The sequence below is a fragment of the Pan troglodytes genome, chromosome 11 (genome assembly GCF_028858775.2).
Source record: "Pan troglodytes isolate AG18354 chromosome 11, NHGRI_mPanTro3-v2.0_pri, whole genome shotgun sequence".
Taxonomy (NCBI): Eukaryota; Metazoa; Chordata; class Mammalia; order Primates; family Hominidae; genus Pan; species Pan troglodytes.
In genome coordinates, this window is record NC_072409.2 from 99,628,053 (window position 1) to 99,645,217 (window position 17,165).

General features: G+C 45.1%; 1 non-coding gene across 1 annotated transcript in view; it reads left to right on the forward strand.

Moving 5' to 3' along the window:
• Nucleotides 1-752: 752 nt before the first annotated feature.
• The window catches only part of LINC03041 (long intergenic non-protein coding RNA 3041), a 72,647-nt gene continuing 56,234 nt past the window's right edge, over nucleotides 753-17,165 (forward strand). The window contains exon 1 of the transcript XR_010148500.1: nucleotides 753-835. This is a non-coding gene — a transcript (long intergenic non-protein coding RNA 3041). The remainder of the gene's footprint in view (nucleotides 836-17,165) is intronic.

Genomic DNA, 17,165 nt, shown 5'->3' on the forward strand with positions numbered 1-17,165 from the left:
AGCTGCTGTGATTCAGTGTCTCTGGTCTGCAGATCAGCTGGGCGATTCTCCTGTCAGCCCACATTGATTTTCCTGTAGATTACATTACCTCCAATCACAAAAGAAATTGTGCTTCTCTCCTGGAGTGTCAGGGCAAAATGAATAGCAAACATTTTCCTGCAGGCAGCTCAGCTTTCCTGTCAAAGGCCACTTGAGCAGGCAGAGCACCGTCCTTGCTCCCCCAACCCCCAAATCTTTTCTCTCCAACTCACTGGAAAAGTTTCTGGGATGAGGTGGGACATCAGATGCAACTTGGAGCGCACAAGATACCCAATTATGCCTCAGTGAGATCCTTCGGTATCTTAAGACCTTCTAAATTATGGAATTAAGAGGGTTTAGAGGGGGAAAAGAGCAGGTGACACCAGATGTGTTAAGAATTTAGAATGTGCTTCCTCATATATTAAAAAAGACTCTTTGAATATCATCAAAGAGATTGAGCAATTTTTATTCCTTTTAAAAGTACTGATTGGGGTCTCTGGTCTCTGGCTGGTGTGTGTGTGTGTGTGAGTGTGTTGGGAGGCTATATCACAAGGGCCTCTCTTTCTACGCTTGGTTGGTGCCAGGTCCACTTTCTGAAACCCTGGCATGCAGGGCGAGCCTTGCTTGTGTGGGCAGCTTTGGCACGGAGTCCTGGCACGGTGGATGAAGAGAAGCGTCAGCACTTTTCAAACAACTAACTAGCAGCAGAAGGCGGGCGCCAATCTCCAAAGTGGGCTTTGTGGGAGAGAGGTCTGTGTCTGGGCGAACAACCTGCTTGTAGAGGCTGGAAGAGGAAAAGGCCAAAGGCACTTGAAAAGTAAGAGAGAATCTTCTCTAGGGACACTGGGGGGCCACATAAACACAAATTCCTGCCCAGGTGAGCATGGGTTTCTGTGTATCCCATGTGTGTGTCATGAGATACTTATAGCAAGAATTTTCATTGATAACTTAGCCAGTGTTTATTGAACAACAACCATGGGCCAGACACTGGGTCAATGCTCTACCTATCATTGACCTATCTTTTCACTTGTCATCTAAATTGAATCCTCGCAGTGGGGAAGGCAGTGTCATCCCTAGTGACGTGATCTGGAAACAGTGCATTAGAGAGTATAGGAGACTTGCCAAGGTATTATAGATTGAATTGTGTCCCTGACCCCAAGAAATGTGTTGAAATCCTAACCTTCCCCACCTGTGAATGTGACGTTATTTGGAAAAAGGGTGTTTGTGGATGATCAAGTTAGGAAGGAGTCATTAGGATGGGTCCTGATCCAATATGACTGGTAGAAAAACCAGGGAGATTTGGACACAGAGGGAAGACCATGTGAAGACTCAGGGAGAAGAGGAAGGACAGCCATCTGTAAGCCAAGGAATGCCAGCGATTTCTAGGAGGGAGGCCTAGACGAGATCCTTCCCCCACAGTCCTCAGAAAGAGCCAACCCTGCCAACAGCCTGATAGCGAACTTTTAGCTTCCAGAACCATGAGACAATATATGTTTGTTGTTGAAGCCACCTAGCCTGTGATACTTTGTATGGGAGCCCCAGGAAGTAACTACACAAGCTCACCCAAACCGTGGGTGGTGGAGCTGGTGTGTATGTATCCAGGCCTTGCCTGTCCCCGCAGTTATGCAGTGTAGCCTGCACACTGCTGGTTTCCTTGATGAGGGACCAGCCAGTGCCTGGATGTGCTCCCGTGGGCCTTGCTTGTTTAGGAGTTGGTATGTTGGGATGGTTTGGGGGCAGAGGCCAAAGGGAGACTTTATGATGAATCTAGCGTCTTATATATACTTTTGCTTACAGGTCTAGGAATCTGCTAATTTTATCATTTATATAAAGAACCTTAAAATGTGTATATCTTTTGACCTATTGCTAGAAATCTATTAAAATAATGATAAAAATGGTGACATATTTCTGTAGAATTATATGTCATAGTACTACTTATGAAACAGGTAGGAACGTTCCACATCCCAGGAATGTATGAAATGCCACATTTCCATATTTTCTAAAGTGAAATGAAATCTGATAGAAGTCGACACTAGCCAAGGGTGGTGAGAAGAACTCTGAATTCCTCTACCCCAGCTGGGTTGGCAGAACCTCTCTAGCCATAGTGTGTGGTGTCAGCCACATAGACAGCCACGTAGCAGTGCCCATCTGAGGTCACCCAGAGCATCCGGCTCAGATAGGGCCATATCTCCACCATAGGTCACAGTTCAAGTCTTATTTCTTTTCCCAGTCTTGGGGAGTCATTTAGCCAGGGAGGAGCCCATCTGTTAAACGTCTGCAGCCCACATCATTCATCCTCTTCCTTGGACGATGTAGTCTACAGGTGTCAGGGACCTCTGTTTTTGAAACACAAAGCTCTCTCACAAAGTACCATAATCTCCTTTAAATAAGCAAAATAACCTTTCAGAAGTACATTTTCTCTCTCTCTCAGGGGTTATAGCACGGCAGCTGTTGAGAAAGATGTTTCATCTTTCTTTCATGTGACCACAGGAGTCAAAACAAACACAAATAACAAAACAACACAACTTCCAAATAACAAATCCCTAACACAAATAGTGGCTACATTTAAATGCCCAATCATTCAGACTCATTACATTGATTATAATCCAAATACATACATTAGACATAGACATTCAATTTTTAGTTAACATTAATAGGAGACAAAGTTCAAGTTGTAATGTAAAGTGAAAAAATAGAACACTATATTATTTTCTATTGCTGCATAACAAATTATTGTAAGTTTAGCCACTTACAGCAACACCCATTTACTATCTCATGGTTCTGTAGGTCCAAAACCCCAGCAGTCTTGTTTGGGTTTCCTGCCCAGGGTCTCATAAGACCAAAATTAAGGTGTTGGCCAGGCTGTGTTCTCATCTAGAGCTGGGGTCTTCTTTCAAGCTCATTCATATTTTTGGTAGGATTGAGTTCCTGTGGTTGCAGGCCCAAGGTCCCTATTTTCCTTGCTGGGTGTCAACTAGGGGTTGCTCTCAGGTTCTGGAGGCTTCTAGCATTCTTTGCCATGTTGGGCTCTCTATCTTCACAGTCACCAAAGGAGACTCTCCCTTGTTTCAAGTCCCTCTCATGCTTCGTATCTGTCTCCAGGAAAAGCCCAATCTCTGTCAAGACTCACCTGAACAGGCCAGACCAACCCAGGATCATCTCCCACCCTTAAAGTCGTGCCATGGAACATAACCAAATCATGAAAGCGATGGCCCATAATAGTCACAGGTCCCACCTGCCCACATTCAAGGGGGAAGGGATTACATAAAGCCATGTGGATTCCGGGATCATCTTAGAATTCTGTGTAATACAGATACCAGTTGTATATACACAAGATCTCAGCCATGTAATGTTTATGAGCTCAGAGGAACACGTGTATGATATAAACCTCAATATTAATAAGACTTTTCTGTGGGGTAGGATTATGGATGACTTTTATTTTCTTCTTTATACTTTTCTGTATCTTCTAAGCATTTTATAATGAGCACGTTTCATTTATGATCAAGGAAAACACCCACATTATTTAGATAGAGAAATAATTGGGCCTCAAGCTAGGGTAGTAACGCATGACTGGTAGGCATTTGCTCTGTAAAATTAAGTGTGTGTAGCTGAATGGTTTGTTCATTCATTTATTCTTTCGTTCATTCATTCACTGGCCCCCTTGGGAAGAAGGTGCAGACAGGTTGCATTTTCCTATAGGACTGCATGCTGATGGGGTCCCTCTGTTCAGAATATCTCTGGAATTGCTTCACACTTTTCAGCAAAAAAAGATTCCAAAAGACAAGTAGTATTTCTATTTGTTATTACTCCTGTGGAAAAAATAGTGAAGGAAAATTACTCAGACTGTTTGAGAAATGCTTTGCAATTTCTATTTTCTCACCAGTATCCTAATAGCTTGATAATGTTTAGGTTTTGAAATTTCATATTTTCTTTGTGAGCAGAAAATACCAGCTTCTCATAAAGAACTGAAATGAAACAACAGAACTTTTGGCTCAAATTCACTTTTCAGCCTGACATGTCAGAAGGAGCCCAGTGCAAAAACTCTCTCCCGAAACAGAAGTGTGGCCCAGGGAGACTAGCAACACAAATGATCCAGAAACCCTTATAGTGGGAACTCCCGCCACGAACAGAGCAGAATTGCTCAAGGATGGGAACATCAGCATGTGGCAAACCATCAGAGGGACATCGACTGGCCATCTCAGGCCACCCTGTGCCAGTAGCAAATCTAGGGGCTCAAGTCAGGTGAGAGCGTGAAGTAAATGAGGTTGGGCAGAAAAATAGGGCAAGGATGCCCTGTACCAAACGGTGATGTTGGCATGATTTGCCTTTGGGCTTCTTTGTCTCCTCTTCCTTCTTCATTCATTCCCCTTCCCTTCACTGGTGCCCACTCCTGCCCTGGTGCCGGCTTCCATCTCCCACCCACTTTCAGTTAATGAAGATCATTCAGGGTTTTTTTTTTTTTTTAAATGCGGATACACTCAGGAGTATTTGCATTTTAATAAGGGATTGTAAAAGGTGAAAAAGCCTTGAAGATAGCAAAGAATAGTTTGCTAATAGTGGAAGGACCAGTAAGGAGGTTATTTTTGCTTGGGGGCCCTGCCCAATGCCCCCAAAGTCATCTTCCAAATACTGTTTTTTGTACAGTGTTGACCTGGCTCAGGAATGGGCTGCAGGGATTCTATTCTGTCAGCATTAAATGGGTGTTGACAGCTGGAAGAAAGGCATCAAAATACATAGGAAACAGCATTCTTGAAATGAGAACTAAAATATCTGCTGTGTGTCTTCCACACCGTGTCATGGGGAGAATCAAATGAGGTCATGTATGTGACAGAGTCTCCTAAGAGACTCAGAAATGAACACATGCAGAGTAGTATCAGGATACGTGGCTTATGTGGTTGTCCCCAGCACAGTCAGAGAACAAAAGCCTGGGCACAAAGATGATCGGGCTTTTGACACGGTTGCCTGCCTTAGAAACTGACACTATTTCGTTAGGCCTTTTCTGCAGGTAGTCATTATATGTAAATGTCATGAGCGAATGAATCCACTGAGATATAAAGGAGCATTCGCCCCTTGAGAGTTGTTCTGGGTTCCAGAGACTCACCTCATACTATGCCTCAGTTTCTCATTTGATAGACCTGAAGATGAAAATAAGTATTGGTCTTCCCTCAGCAGAAATAGGAAAAGTGAATGGCCAGCTGGGGTGAAGCTCTTTGAGGCCTCCGTGAAGAAGGGGGAAGAAGCTCTTCTTCCCGAGACGGGGTATATTTGGGCAAAGGTGAAATCATGTTGGTTTTAGTTTTTTTTCAACTTATCAATTATTTTCTAAATATAAACTTACAAACTATGAAGCATGAGAAGTAAATGGAGAGCCATGAAACTTCCACCCAGTTAACGATAAATAACATCATCACCCTCCACTCCATCCAGGGTCTCTTCCTCACGCTGGGCCCTTCCCTTCCCATCACCTGAATACATGGCAAGGAACCACTATCTGAATGGTGCTTTTATTTTTTAAAACAATATTCTTTATTCCTATTTTGTATCACAGTTTGACCACATATCCACTAACCATATATCACTTAGTCCTGCTTATCTTTTAAACTCCATATAAATGCCATCACCAGGTATGTATTCTTTTGGGACTTGCTGTTTTTAGCCAACGTTATGTGTTTGTGATTTGACAGTTTTTATGCCTCTAGGTTTGGTTCATTCATTCTCATTCCATTGTATTCCATTTATGAATATACCAGAAATCAATCGTCTCTTCTCTTCTTGATAGCGCAGCTTTAGTCTTTGCATTTATTTTAAACATGCTTTCACTGTAGGATTTAGGGTGCTTGTCTTAGTTCAGGCTGCTGTAACAAAATACCAAAGATATAATCTTTGGTTTATATCACAGAAACATATTTCTCACAGTTTTGGAGGCTGCAGGTCTGAGAAGGGGGTGTCGGCATGGCCGAGTTCTGGTGAGGGCCCTCTTCCACTTGCAGACTGCTGACTTCTCAGTGTGTCCTCACATGGCAGAAAGGGGGTGAGTGAACTCGTGGGCTCCCTTTTCTGAGGGCATTAATCCTACTCACGAGGGCTCCCTGCTCAGACCTAATCACCTCCCGAAGGCCCCACCTGCTAATGCCATCATGTTGGGGGTTAGAATTTCAGCATATGAATTTCAAGGGCAGAAACATTCAGTCCATTTACAGTAGTGTTTATTCCAGTAGAGGTAAAGCCAAGGTGTGGTTAAACAGGACTAGGTGACTGGGCAAAGGAAGTAAGAAACTAACATTTTTTTTTTTTTTTTGAGACGGAGTCTCGCTCTGTCACCCAGGCTAGAGTGCAGTAGAGGGACCTTGGCTCAGTGTAACCTCTGCCTCCCGGCTTCAAGAGATTGTCCTGCCTTAGCCTTCGGAGTAACTGGGATTATAGGCATGCACCACCACGCCCGGCTAGTTTTTGTTGTTGTTGTTGTTGTTGTTGGTATTTTAATTAATAGTAGAGATGGAGTTTCACCATTTCAGCCAGGCTGGTCTCAAACTCCTGACCTCAGGTGATCTGCCTGCTTCAGCCTCCCAAAGTGCTCAGATTACAGGCATGAGCCACTGCGTGTCCTGCCAGAAAGTAACATTTTGAAGGTAAACCAGGCCCTAGCCCCCAACTCTCCTAATGGTCTTCCTTGTCCATGTTATGTCACCATTCTCAGAAACACTTTTTCAGTAAAGTAAAGAAGTTGAGTTAGATAAGCTTCAGATTCTCTTCTAAGGCAACCTCCTAATTCAATAAGTTGTTCGCTCACTGAACACATAATCTGCTATTTGCCTCCATTACTAGATTCAGTAGAAAACAAAACAGGCACGTCACAGAATTTCAGACCACGGAAGATGTCAGAGAAAAAAGGAGTAGGCCGCTAAAAAGTTTTTTGTTTTTGCTATTGTTGTCTGGTCTGTTTTAAAATTAGAAACTGTAAATACTATTGTAGAAACACCCATGGGGTGAGGATACAGAGCTCTGGATGGATCTATTTTAGGTAGAATGGCCGGGAAAGGCCTCCCAGAGAATGAATACCTAAGCTTGAGAGGCACCAGCCACACATGGTCAGGAGGAAGAGGATTCCAGTCTCAGAGAACTGCCTGGGCAAAACCTCTGGGTAGAACAAGAGCTTCATATGTTCTAGAACTTGGGGGGATTGTGTGAGAGGGAAGCATGCCTCCAGGTGAGCCCTGACACTTCAGGGAGGCGCTCTGTGGACCATCGAAAGGATTTGAGTTTTATCCTGTGTGCAAGTGGAAGGCGTTAAAGGATTTTTCAGTAGGGGGTGACATGATCAGATCTGTGTTTTTGAAAGATTACTGCGACTGTTGTGAAGAGAACGGGTAGGAGGGGGCTAAAACTAAAACTGCAACTGTCGGGCCTTGCAGGAGGTGATGGGGCTCAGGTTGGAGAAGCAGTCATGGAGGTGAGAGGGAGGGGACGGGCTAGGTCCCAAGATGATGTGGAACCAAGAAGGGGCATTGCCGCAATGTATTTTTAATTAGAAACATAATCAACATTGGGAGTAAATGGGGAAATAATCAGACGCAAGCTCACTTCACTAGAGAAGAGAAGGTTCAGAGAAAATGGGGTTGGTCAAGATAAGGAAGTTGGAGGAAGCTGTGATTCTTTAGTAATGGGACACTACAGATCCTCTGCGCATACTCCTCCTTCCCTCCCTCTCTTCCTTCCATCTTCTAACTACCTTGTCTGAAGACTATCTCTAAAACTCTTCTCTGTTTGAAGATAACCTTCTTTACCAGAATGGAGCAGACAAGAGCCACCTCCCCAGTCTTCCAGAGGAGAGGGGACATCCAACCCCCCACCACACACCCACCTCTACACACACATCCAGGCCCAGGACAATGTCCTCACCAGCACTGTTCCACCCCTCCCAATCCTTCCTGGCCAGAAAAAGTGCCTGAACCGCTGTGTCAGATCCCAGTCTTGGCACAGGCTTTATATCTCCCTAACAATATACTGCCCATTTAAAGAACCATAAAACATGACCGAATGGGGAATAGCAGCGGCTGTTTAGTATGCTTTAAAATTCTTTAATTTGCTGTGCCACAATAACTTGCACTTTAATAAAAGCAATCTCTCGTCTTAATAGCTACACAATAAAGAGTTATTTATATGAGTCAGTGTGCAGGCCCGAGCCTTCCAGGTGTGCCCCAGATTTTAAGCACTCCGAGCGATTTGCAGGCTGGCGCTGCCTGATGCAGCCCATGGAAGGCTCCTGACACTGCCATTTTGCAGTGTCACAACTCCAGGGCCACGGCCCGCCCCAGGCTCCTGGCCCTGCACAGCCCACTCGGCGCGCTGATTTATTTCGGTATTACGTTTAATTGTTTCCTTCTTGTGGAAGCCTTAACATGCAATGCTTGTAAATCTGACCCAAATCCTCCATATGGCACTCTGGTTTTCCATTTTCAAATGCATTCGCCCTGGAATAATGACTGTGGTATAACTCAATTTGAGTTCTGCTGCTGGGGACTTTATTACATAATGCTTTCTAATTGACCCTCATAGTTTAATAAGACAGAACATTTCACCAGAACATTGACAAAAGTTATTAATTTTCACTTCAGCAGAGACCCATGTCCCAATTAAATCCCCTGATAATGCCTGACTGACTGACCTCATTATGGCTAATGCTTATTAGTCCTGCGGAGAAGATAGCATCACACACTGTTAAAATGCCTAAATGAGCACATACAACCATCCACTGTGATTACAATTTACAACATGACAAATTTTACTCCCTAATCCTTGTCTGGTGCAATGAATGTGGCATGCTGCTGTCATACCACGGGATCAGCCATTGAGGATTTGGGAGGTGTAAAAATGCTCTGCGAGTGTGCTAAGCTACACCCAGTTAAATTCTATCTGCCTTTCTAGGAAACTATTTCAAGTGTGTGGGCGTCTTTAAACAGGGAGATGACTTCTGCCCTTTCCTTTTTTAATGAGAACAACTAGTACTCATTTGTTTGTTTGTTTTTAGCCGACTTCAAAAAATAGAAAACCCACCAGCAGCAGCAGCAAACAGTGATTTCAGCCTTTCTGCTTGGGTAGCTCATACTCCCTGAAGTGGACTTTTCTTCCCTGAGTTTAGTTACATTTTTACATTTTTCCTGAGCTTTCATTTTGCAGGGGACAGTGGGTGGGGGCTTGTAGACTCAGCTTCCAGTTGAGGGTATCATAGATACCACCCCATTTAACCAATGACAGGGCCACTTACTCAAGCTAGTCCCGTATTGTGGCACAAGCTGTTGGAAGGTCAGTTGGAAGAAAAATGTATATTTGCATATGCTGATAAAATGGAAGCCTCAGAGTGGCAAGAAAATGAAAGTGAAAAAGCCTTACAGTGTCTGAGGCTTCAGATTGTTTTTCGACCTTTCTTCTTCTGGTCCACACAGCAGTGTTTATCTTTGAGGCGGTCTGACCACGGCTCGATGTCTGTTTTTCCTGTGCAATGTAGTCATTCCCCCTGGGCTGTATGATTTGACACATGACAACAATCTAAGAGCAGAGATCAAACTTCTCAGACTCATGGCAATGTGACAAGTAATGTGTATTGACACAGCAAAGTGCATTCTGGAAATACGAGTGGTTGGGCGGGCACAGCCCCTTGCTCAGCTAGAGATAGCTTAAATCATAGGCTTCAGTTGCCCACAAAGATACAGCCAAAATTTAAATAATAATAATAACCAGCTGCAAGCTGCAATTCATTGAACTCTTTTCTCTCTCTCTTTTTCTTTGGGTATCATCATGTTGAAAGCAGGAATTTTGTGGGAAAATAGTAATAGTAACAAAAGAAGAAAGTGAAAAAAAGAAATGAAACTAAACCTCCTTAGGGAATATTTTAAAGTACTGCATGTTCTCCTCCATCACTCATTCTGCAGATGTCTACTGAGTAGCTCCTTCGTGTTGGGCACTGTACTAGGTTTCCGAATACTAAGGTGAATGACCTAGAGATAGGGCACATCATACCTACTCACAAGACACCCTACCACATGATGCTACAAAGGTTTATGGGACCCCCAAGAGAGGGCATCTAACCCACATTTGGTAGTTCCTCCATGCGTTCGACACATGGGCATTTAGCCCTACTATGTGCTAAGCGCTATTGAGTCTGTCTATTCCCAGTGCTAAAGAGTGACTCCTAGTGGTGACCCAAGGTGTGGCGGCTTCCTCAGTGAGACAAGGATTCAATAGGGCATTGCTCATGAAAGGCTTTCACTGCCTGTTTGTGGCATCAATGATTGATGGCATATATACTGAGGAAAAGTGAACTCGTTCGCCCAAAAGAAGATTTTTTAAAACACTGCTGTGGGAGAAGAATCATCACAGAGTTGTGTAATCGCAGGGAAAAGAAGGATCCATTTGAAGGATGGAGGTAGGTTTAGAGAAGATGTTGCTAAGGAGGTGGTCACAGAGTTCTGGGTATGGCTTTGGTGCTTAGACTTGAATCCACATCGTTTTCCCCTGGTGGGGTCTCCTGCTATTGCACTGGAGCCAGGTCAAACTGGCCCAGAGAGCCAGTCATGCCTAACTCTTTCCTACTGCATTTTCAGTTCTATCACATTGGTAGCTTGAATTTAGCCATGGTGGGAGTATTTACACCACAGAAATTGGCAAACTCTACAAGCCAGAGCTCTTCGTCTACAGCTACCCCTGCCCCCGGAACCAGTTGTTAAATACTGATCAGCACACCACTGTCTCCACACAAGAATCCCTAGCTGTATGAAAAACTCAACATTGATTTCATTAGATGACTGGCAAAGGCTTACACCACAGTGCAAAGCTCTGGTAAAAATTCACATCCATGCCTTAGGTCTGGGGACCCTAACTTCCATGAGGGCAGTGCTGGGACCCTATGCTCAGGCTGTCCACAGAGAGACAAGAAAGACTTCCAAGTCTTTTGAGAAGATTCTGAGCCAATTTCCTGAAGCAACTGCATGGACGAATTACGGAAGTGGCGTGAACTGGTCAAGACAGGCTGCTGCCCTAGATGACGGATGTCCCACTCAAGGGCACTTTACTCAAGGGAGCAGCTGTGAAATAATAGTAATGGGGATGATCCAGGGCTTCTCTGAGAGAGCCAGAAGTGGAATACACCATGCTTGGGGAATTGTGTTCTCTTTCAACTCAGTGACCCCACTCTCTAGGAAACATGACTCACTTAAGGCTGGGCTCTGTCTTCTCAAGCTGAGCACCTTGTCCCATGGAGTGGAGCCCACAGGGAATGGGGAGGACTCAGAAGTGTGAGGAAGGTCTGTCTCCTAAGGGTTAAGGAAGAAATCCGAGTTGATAGATGCCTCTTCCCTCCCCAGCAATGAGGGCTGAATAAATGGCCACCGATGGGAAAGGCAATAGGGCACTAGCGTGTGGAAAGGCACAGCATTGTGGGCAGAGGAAACCGTGGAGATTTCTGTGGGACCTATTGTGTGTTCTCAGGGGAGAGGGTGATGGCAAGAGGAGAGCATAGAAAAGAAGACGGGACCCAGATTGTGTGGGCTGTGGTGTTTGTTCTTTATTCTGTAGCCAACAAGGAATCAACACAGATAGTTAGAATAGGGGAACGATATGGTCCAATCCCTTTTTAGGGACATGGAGGGTAGAGAAGTAGGGGAAGAGTTTGATGGCTGGGGGACCAAGACCAGGCTGTTGCAGACACAGTTATTTGCTTATTCAGTATCAGTTCTCATTTTCTTCCTTCCTGACAGAACCTCAGTTTTATTCAGAGAGGCAATGTGTGCTGCATGCGAAAGAAAACAAAAGAAAGAAAATCCCCACTACCATTCCCAACCTTCCTTGCAGAGGGAGAGGTCAGACAACACAGTTCTGGCCAATGAAATGTCAAGTGACATTTCCCTGGGCGGAGCTTCCAGGAGAGCTCTTTGAAAGGGGTCAGATTCAGGAGGCAAGCTGCTTTTTCCCCCTTGCCCTTCGCTTTCTTCTAACCTGGAATGTGGATTTGAAAGAAGCGCAACCATTTTGCAACCATGAGGTGACAAGCATACTGAGGATAGCCATACGGCAAGAGTGGCTGATTGGAAAGATAGGAGGCATGCAGGGTCTCTGGAGGCATTGTGGGGCTGCCATATTGGCTCTGGATCTCCTACATCTGGATTTCTTATTGTGTGAGGAAAAAATCAGACTCTATTTGGTTAAGCCACGGCAAGTTCAGCTTTCTGTTACATCAGCTAAACCCATTCTTAACTCTTTCTGGTACTGTTTCATAGGTCCAGGTGACAGCCCCTGAGTACCTGAACTACAGCAGCCAGTGGCATGAAGAGGTGAGGAACAGCTCTCAGGTAGACTTGGCAGCAACATCTTGTTAGGGAGAGTGAAGCCTGAAAGACAGTGTAGCTCCTGAAACTGACTGAAATGTAGACGGCAGAATCGGCCCACCCCAAGGATTCAGGTTTAAGGGCTGAGTAGGACACATGCCAGAGACGATGAGCTTGGTCAAGGGCAGACTGAGTTTGAAGTGCTCAATGTGCAATGTAGACGGGGCATCTTCTGGGCCACTGGAAAGGCCCGTCTGCATTCGGGAAAGAGGTAGGGAGAGTTCTGAAAAAGAGATATGGCAGTTACCGGCAAAGTGATGGTGGCTGGATCCATGGGAGTGGACAGGATTACATATGAGACAGATGTGTGAGGAGAAGAGGGGCAAAGAGACAGCTTTGGGGAACACTGCCAGGCAATGGGCAGGCGGTGCTGGGTTGGGGGATTATGGGGGATAGAGAAAGAGAGTGTGAAGGGCTGGGAGAGAGTGGGGAGAAGAATTCACAGAGGCTGGGTCACAGAAGCCAAGAGCAGAGATGGTCTCGAGAAGGAAAAGAGCAGTCAAGAGTGCCAAATGCGGTGGAGTTGTCAAGGAGGATGAGGAATGAAAATTAGCCTATGGATTTGGCAATTACGATGTCAGTTTTTCTGCTAAAGCTGCTCCCACTGAGGTCACTAATGAAGCCAGAGAAATAGAATGATTTGCCCAAAGTGACATCGTTAGTAATGAGTCTAGCATTAGAAACTGAGGCTCCCGACTCTGGTTAAGTGCTCTTTCTCTTTTATTACATATACTTTTAGGCTGCCCCAAATCACAAAATCAGGTTTTCTTAGAACAGCTTTTGGGTATCATTTATGGTCAAGTGCAAAAACCTTCTAGCTGTCTTTATTGATGTTAGTTTAAATAGGTGTCACTTTGTTCTCAGATTAAAGTATCTTCTTAGCTAATATTTTGATGTGCTGAGATCTCCTAATGGAGAAATAAGCAAGCCATGGAGAGGAAGAAAGTCAAGACAGGCACTGTCCGCTCCCCTGCTTGTCACTCAGGGCTCTCAGCCCTGGCTGGAGGCTGTCTTCATTTCTCGGTCCATGTCCTGCCCCACAGCCAGAGGCTGAAGAGAGAGTCTGAAGTATTGCCTGGCGGAGGAGTGCTGTTTCTTTTCTCTCAAGCAAGAAGGAGCCTTTCCACAGACTGGCCCACCCTGAGCAGACTAGTATCCAGCCGGACATACAGCATTGACCCCCGCGGGGACCAGAAACAGCCTGGGCACGTGAAGCCAGCGGGAAATATTTTAGCCAGAAGTTCTTACTCTATTTCCAGAACAATCAACATGAAGGTCACAGCATCTATAAAAAGCCTGAGCTATCTATCTACACGAGAGGTGGGGTTCAGAGAGAGAGGCAAGAGAGTCCATCTTGAAATTCTCAAGGCTGAACTCGAATCTGTCTCTCTGTCTTTTTTTTTCCTCCCCTCCCAAAAGCAGAGGTCGGAAAGGTGTCACGAGGTGAGGGCAAAATTGTCAGAACCCCAGTGTGTTTCAGCCCCTGCTCTCCCAGGCGATCACACACCTATCAGTACTGAGGATAGCACAGTAGGTGCACTGGCAGAAACCCCTCTTGGAAAACCTTCCCTATCAGAGAACAGAAAGTAAAGCAAATAAACATCCTGAGGCTGTGAAACTTTCCAATCGCCACCCCCTGCCCCAGGCTGACAGGGGGTGAGTCAGCAGCTTGGATATATAGTGGCAGTTGGTAGGAAAACCCGGTGGGCTTGCTAGGGGGGCCCTGCAATCCATAAAGGAAAATTGTCTCAGCAGAGCAAGAGGTTTTTGTTGTTGTTGTTGTTTTTCCTGAGCAAACGAGCACTGGTGTTTTCTCCCATGCAAGAAAGCTGCTACAGATCTGGAGTCAATTTTTCTCTGATGGACAAGGTAGTGAGGGCCTCTGGCTGATTAAAGAGAGTAGCTACCATTCACTATTTCTCAGTAGAGGGAACATAAAAACGGAGATGCAGCCAAAATAAACAGATGGCTGGATCGGGTGGAGGATGCTGTCACGAGCAGACACACAGGTAGCATGGGCCCCAGGCAACCACACAAAGCCATTAAGAGGAGCCAAAACTCAGCAAAGAGTTCTAGAACCCTGGGAAACAGATTGTGCCCTGCCCCAGGGGGGTCGCCTTGGAATTGTCACTGATCCAAAGGTAGTCAAGTTTGCACAGAGCAGGGGGACCCAACAAGCAAGCAAGCAAGCTTGGACACCAGGAGGACTGAGAAAAGACAGAACTGAGAGTAAAGGGGTGAGGCAGTGAAGTCCGTGTAAACTCTGAGCCGCTCAAGTGGCTGGAAGGTTGAGCAGCAGATAGGATGGCGTACCGACTGGCGGGCTGCTTTCAGAACCGACTCAGAGCCACTAAGGCAATTCCGCAAACATTCACTGAATGCCTTGTAGGTACCAGAGCTCTGACTTTGAGGATCTTGTGGTCTGGGAGTGAAAAGTTTATAGATAAATGACACTGCAATACAATGATTATGAACAGAATCCTGAAGGATCATAAGGGAGAGAGCTGTCAGGGAAGGCTTCAGAGAGGAGGTGACACTGAGGCTGGTTAATAAAGACTGAGCATGGTAAAGAAGGAAAAATTGTACCAAAGACTATAGTTGGGTAACCACAAGACTATTATAATGAAGGCTCTGGTTGCAGAGAAAAAAAGTTCAGTTAAACTAGCTGAAGTTATGAGGAGCATTACTACAGAAGTACAACAGAGACTCTTACCAGAAAGTAAGAGGAAAGAAGTGCTGTGGGTTGCCATGGGGACTGGACCCAGGAAACCATGATCCAGCGTCAATTCCTGACAGAGGCACAAGGACTTCCATCCTCCAAGCTCTGTGTCTCTGTCCACTTCCCGTCTTCCTGAGGTCCATTCTTCTCTGGTTACATGTGGCCTAGGAATCCCATATCTTTGCCTCATTGGCATTCGTGGCTTGCTCTGGCATCAGCTTCAGGAACAATTTCCTATGACCTTTCAGGTAAAGTGCCTATCATCCTGTGGGCACACCTGACTCTATCCCTCAGTGTTCTACTTCTCAGGACAGAGAACCCAGTTGGCTCTGATTAAGTCATTGATATCTGATTGGTAAACTGGTGTCTGGAGCCAGAAGGCTAAAGTGCAGGTTGTATATAATGTCACCTTTCTTTCTTTCTTTTTTTTTTTTTTTTTTGAGACAGGGTCTTGTTCTGTCACCCGGGCTGGAGTGCAGTGGTGCAATCTTGGCTCACTGCAGTCTGGATTTCCCAGGCTCAGGTAATCCTCACACCTCAGCCTCCCAGGTAGCTGGGACCACAGGTGCCTGCCGCCACGCCTGGATAATTGTTTTGTATTTTTTGTACAGATGGAGTTTCATCATGTTGTTCAGGCTGGTCTTGAACTCCTGGGCTCAAGCAATGTGCACACCTCGGCCTCCCAAAGTGCTGGGATTACAGGCATTAGCCAACATACCCGGGTGAATGTCACCTTTCAAGGTGTGAGTGGGCGTGGATGGGGAGGTGATGACTGGCATATTTACTAAGGTGCATGTACTCATGTGAGCACTCTGGAAACACAGGGTATCTGCCATAAGTGTCCAGGATAGACTTTTGGCTCTCTGTGCTGCAATTGTACAAACCTTTATCTTAACACCGAAAATATTATAAAAATTTATCTTAATTTATCCTTCATCACAATTTAAATCCTAAAATAAGGGTAAACACTTTAATCATATGTATTCATGTTTACCATTGCAATTCCAGAAAATAGCATAGCATCAGGCACCTGTAAGGCTGAATAAACTTTGATTATCCTGGTTATTTCTGCCATCATCTTCATTCTCAATTTTCCATTCACTGTAATTGTCTGTTACCTGCAGCTTCCTATGGTGGAAGAGAGGCATACTCAGTATGCTATTTCAGTGGAAGACTGAGAACAGAGATTTTACAGATGTCAGAACTGGACTCAACTTGTGTCCAAATTCCATATGTATGCAGAGGGTCCTAAACTGTGACCACTATAGAATAGTGTCTTAGTCTGGGCTGCTCTAACAAAAGTACCATAGACTGAGTGGCTTATTTCTCACAGTTCCAGAGCAATCAAGGTGCTGACAGATCCAATGTCTGGTGAGGGCCTGCTTCTTGGTTTGCAGATGGCCGTCTTCTCATTTATCCTAACACAGAGGAGACTAGAGGAAGAAAAACAAGTGCTCTCATGTCTTTTTTATAAGGGCACTAATCCCATTTATGAGGGTTCCATCCTCATGACTTAATTACCTCCCAAAGGCCCCACCTCCTAATACCATCAACATCGAGGGTTAAGATTTTGGTATATGAATTTGGGGTAGATGCACAAACATTCAGTCCACAGCTGATAGACATAGCTAGGTGCGTTTACCCCAAGTCTTCTTGCAGGAGGTACCAAGGAGACACGTGGGAGAACTCATTCTAATGGATGATAAAATTGGCAGATATATGTCACCTCAATGGCAGAGAAGCAGACAGTGTCTCAAGACAGTGTCTTGAGACAGTACCTGTCTCAAGCTGCATGGACTCCTGTCTGAATACTAAGAAAGGGGAGCTGGAAGTTAAAACAAATCAGGGTGCTTCACTGAAAGATCTAGAAAACGTGTGGCATAGGGTATCACCATCTTGGCACCTGAGGACAAAGAATAGTATGGAAGGTAAAAAGGCTCCTACCTTCTACCTTCATGGTGTGGCTTTGGGATCTTAAGAACTGCAGTCTGCGCCATGGCAGTGCAGGTGTCTGGCAGCACCTAGGAGGTGGTGCCAGCCAATGACAA